The 4,526-nt window shown below is 33.4% G+C and overlaps 1 non-coding gene across 1 annotated transcript; it reads left to right on the top strand.

The window, feature by feature from the left end:
* The first annotated feature begins 238 nt into the window (after window positions 1–238).
* On the top strand, window positions 239–345 carry LOC138839101 (U6 spliceosomal RNA). Its single transcript, XR_011375843.1, has one exon. It is a non-coding gene; the product is annotated as a U6 spliceosomal RNA (small nuclear RNA).
* Window positions 346–4,526: the final 4,181 nt, after the last annotated feature.

Here is a 4,526-nt window from a genome sequence, read left to right as displayed (position 1 = left end):
TTCATTATGACAGGTGCCTTGAATAGAATAATTGAATTCCTCCTCCTACAAATCTCTTGAACAACAAATATCTGGAATTATTTTGTTTTTGACATATCAATTTAGACTTTACACTTATATGTGTGTTTATGTAAGAAATATTTGGTTCTAAAATTTCATGACAATTGTTTTCAACTTACTTTTTGTTGAATTGTCTAGTTTAATAAAATCAATTACACTTTTTATATAAAAATGTTCTGTGCTCAATTCAGCATCACATACACTAACATTGGAATGATTCAGAGAAGATTATCATGGCCCCTGCACTGGGATAACTTGCAAATTCCTGGATCAATCCATATTTTTACAACAACAGATGCTGGAGGACATGTGCCCACCCTGGAATCGTACGGCATTGTCGGTGGGAGTGTAAACTGTTCAACAACTTGGGAAAGCAGTCTGGAGGTTCCTCAAAAGACTACATAAAGATCCTGTATGACCCAACAATACTATTTTTGGGGATTTAACCAAATGATCACAAACAACAACATACTAATACTACCAGCACAACTATGTTTATTGCCGCATTATTCACTATAGCTAAGATATGGAATCAACCCAGATGCCCCTCAGTAGATGAATGGATCAAGAAAATGTGTTATATATACACAATGGAATTCTATGCCTCCATCAGTAAGAATGACATCGCCCATTTTGTTAGGAAATGGAAAGACTTGGAAAAAAAACTTTATTAAGTGAAGTAAGCCAAGTCCAAAGAAACATAGGTCCCATGGTTTCCCTTATTTTCAATAATGAATATATGTCTGGGATAAGCAGAAAAGGTCAAAATCTATGTGCATACGAAGAGATAAGATGATTAAGGGAAATGAACACCAAGATAAGGACACAAGTGGTTTTTTTGTTTGTTTGTGTGTTTCTTGCTATTGTTTCTAACGTACTTATAATGTGCTATATGATTTTTTGGTTTCTTTATATGTTCCTCCTCCACGCTATAACCCCTGTTTTCATTGTATTTGAAGTTGATTCCCCTACATCTTGTATGTACGCTTCTCTAATTTGGGGAGGGGAAGGGGAAAAATGCTCAAATAAGGATACAGTTTGACCCATTGTAACAAGGAGATATGCACAAGACACTATGTTGAAAAATGAACTTTAAAATTTAGGTGGGGAGAAAAGGGGAGGGGAGCATAATTCTGGATGTGGGAGGGAAGGGATGGTAGGGGAAATATAAAGGAGGACATAACAATGCTTATTAGGTAATGTACGAATTACCTTGCTCATGTAAATATAACCCCAATATTCAATATGAATATTGAATTGAGACAGTAAGAGAATGGAGCAAATATGAATAAATGTGCATGTACGAGTTACCTCATGCATGCCCCCACACACATATGCATGTGTGTTGGCATTCTCAGAGTTTGAAATCAGGGTTTCAAGGTCTTGCTAGGCCTTTCCTCTCTAGATTGTTGAGCTACAATATAAGCTACATCTCCATTGCTGGCTCTTTGCTAGCTCATTAAAAAATTTGAAAAATAATTTCATGATTTTTTTGCCCTGATTGGCTTCCAACTGTTATCCAGAGATCTCAGGCTCCTGAGTAAATATCCCGAGTAGATAGGATTACAGGTGTGACCAACCAATACAAGGCTTTCAGAATAATTTTAAAAAATGAAGAAAATTTACTTCATGGGGATCTGTTTTATCATCTCCTACTTTGAAAGCATTTAGGAGTGATTATCGGTGAATTTATTTCTTTTTTGGATTCTTAAAAGACAGTAATGGATGATATTTAAAATTTTCAGTACTTTTTAAAAAGGATAATGGAACCGTGAGACAGAAGAAATTTGCCTCTATTTGGACCTCAATTTATCGGCTCAGCTCTGTGCATGATAACCCAATGTCACCAACACAGTCTGTGTTGAAGACAAAATGTGACAGAAAACAATCACCATGGGCAATATTTTGTATGCTATTATTTCTTGGACAATATGACTATTGAATTGAGAGAGTAAGAAAGTGTAGAGATTTTACCTACCTTTTTTGTATTGCTGAAAGACCTTTGGAAACTGACTCATTTCCTTCCTCACCGTGTGTCTTTGGGCCATGCACTTACTGCCTTTAATTACAATTTTTCTCAACACTAATATGGTAATAACATTAGTTTTATAACAAATGTTATCTTAAGAATTTAGAAACAATAAACTCGTGAAATACTTAAAATAAACTTCTATGAATGAGCTTTGAGTTGAGCCAAGAGATTTTTAAATACTAAATAGAATACAACAAATATTAGAGAAACCATTACATGCAGTGAGCAACCAGAAGTAATGTTATCTATTGACCATACTCTGCTTCCAAGGAAGACAGGTGGATAAATTCTCATGCTGTAAATCAAACTGGTTATCTTATATTTTGGTAGTGTAAAAATATCAGGGAGAGAATCATCAAGGAATGTTGTAGACTGAGCTGAAGACCATATGAAGATGTGCAAAACTGATAAAACATAAAAGTATCTGAACAGTATATTGTGTTTTACATCATTTAAGTTACATCGTAAAGATAAGGAAGACCGAGAAGAATGAAGTGTCTTTTTGATATTCTATCATATGTCCTTATAAAGATGAACTCTTTCCTCGTTCTTGTAGAGGCATCATAAGATGAGAGGAACTGTATTTTTGTTTGCTTTTTTCCATTTATTCTTCATTTTGAAATCTGAACTACATGAGATAGAAGGAAACCAAAGGAAATTATTCACACAGGTTTAGAGAGAACAATCAACGTAAAATAAATAAAACACATATAGCCTTGTAAAAGGTCTACCTAAATTGATTTATAAAGTCTCAAGCATAAACAGAAAATAATTTAAGCAGTATCATGTTATTGAAATTGAAAAATGTTAGGAATTTAATTTTTTTCCTTTCTACTACCTTGAATTAATTATTGACTTTGTATAGAGAGATTAAAGATGAGATTAACAAGAAACTTGATTAAAAATGGAGAAAAGTTCTGAATAGACATGTTTTCCAAAAAGCTCTGAATATCGCAAGTCGATTTACAAAGTTGTGTTTAATAAAACTTCTATGCTGGCTTAATGCTTTGTGAACAGAAGTCATTAGAGAAATGCAATTTAAAATTATGATGATACAACTTCATAACTATTATAACTCTTATCAAAAAAAAAAAAACAAAAACGAAGGAACCAGATGTGGTGGTAAAGGCTTGTAATTACAAGCATTTAGGAGTTTGGAGTAAAAGGATTTGAGTCTAAGTCCAGTCTTGGCTATTGCACACAGTAAAAACCGTCCCTTTAAAAAACTCAAAATATAATAATGTTGTCTGGTGAGAGTGTGGAGAAAAGGAAATTTTCTACACTTGTGGTCAAAATACAGGTTAGAATTCTCCTTGTAGAAAGTAGTATGCCGTTTTCTAAAGAAAAGTTGAAATATCATCTGACCCACCAATCATGTGATTATTTCTCTCTGGGTAACTCATAAACATATCTGTAGTTCATTGTTATTCACATTATTCACAAAAACAGCCAAGATATAAATCGAAGTTCAGTGTTCAACTACAGATTAATAAAGCAACTGTGTGCATGCACAAATATATTTTTCTGTTTCATCCTTAAAATAGCAAGAGACTTCTCCCATTAGCCAAAACTTATAATGACCTCAAAGATCTATTCTATATGAGGAAAAATGTTGTCTTCTGATTTTTGTACACACACACACACACACACACACACACACACACACACACACACACAAACCAACCTCAAACATTAAGGGAGAATTTTTTTTAAGTGAAGCAAAGTGGAATTTCTGAGGCATTTAGTTCACAATGTAGAAGATAGTAGATATACATGATGATGAATAATACAGTTGTAAAGTATGACATGAGGATATAGGGGACAACACTAGTTTTACATAGGAATGAAGCTAAGTAAGTAGGAGTTGTTCTTCCTAGTAGGGTTTGCTCTTTTAGATGTTCTTTCTTCAGTAAAGGATAAGAAGAACATTTTTAAAAATATATCTGCCTATTTGCAGAAATAATAACAAACAATATAGCAATAATGTTGGATGCTCAACATAGAATAAAATGTCAAATTAAAATACATGAGATTATCCTTGATGTTAACTAATTAATACAAATATGGAAAACCATGGGACTTATGTTTCGTTAAGTCTCGCTTATTTCACTTAATATGATTTTCCCCAAGAACTTCCATTTCATTGCAAATGAGGTGGTATCAGTTTTCTGATGAAAGCATAGTATTCCATGTGTGCGTGTGTGCATCTCATTTTCTTGATCCATTTATCTACTGAGGGGCATCTGGGTTGATTCCATATCTTACCTATAGTAAATAATACTGTGATAAACATAATTGTTCTGGTAGCTTTAGTGTGGCCTTGTTTGTGGTCACCTGGTTAAAAATGGGATTAGTGGGTAATAGGGGAGCATTATTGTGTATATAAAGAATAAATTTAGTAGATGAGCAGAATAGCTCTATAACTATATACATT

This window comes from Dipodomys merriami, unplaced genomic scaffold (genome assembly GCF_024711535.1).
Source record: "Dipodomys merriami isolate MVZ:Mamm:240054 unplaced genomic scaffold, mDipMer1.0.p SCAF_292, whole genome shotgun sequence".
Lineage (NCBI taxonomy): Eukaryota > Metazoa > Chordata > Mammalia > Rodentia > Heteromyidae > Dipodomys > Dipodomys merriami.
The sequence above is the reverse complement of the archived record's forward strand: the minus strand, read 5'-3'. Positions and strand labels throughout refer to the sequence as shown.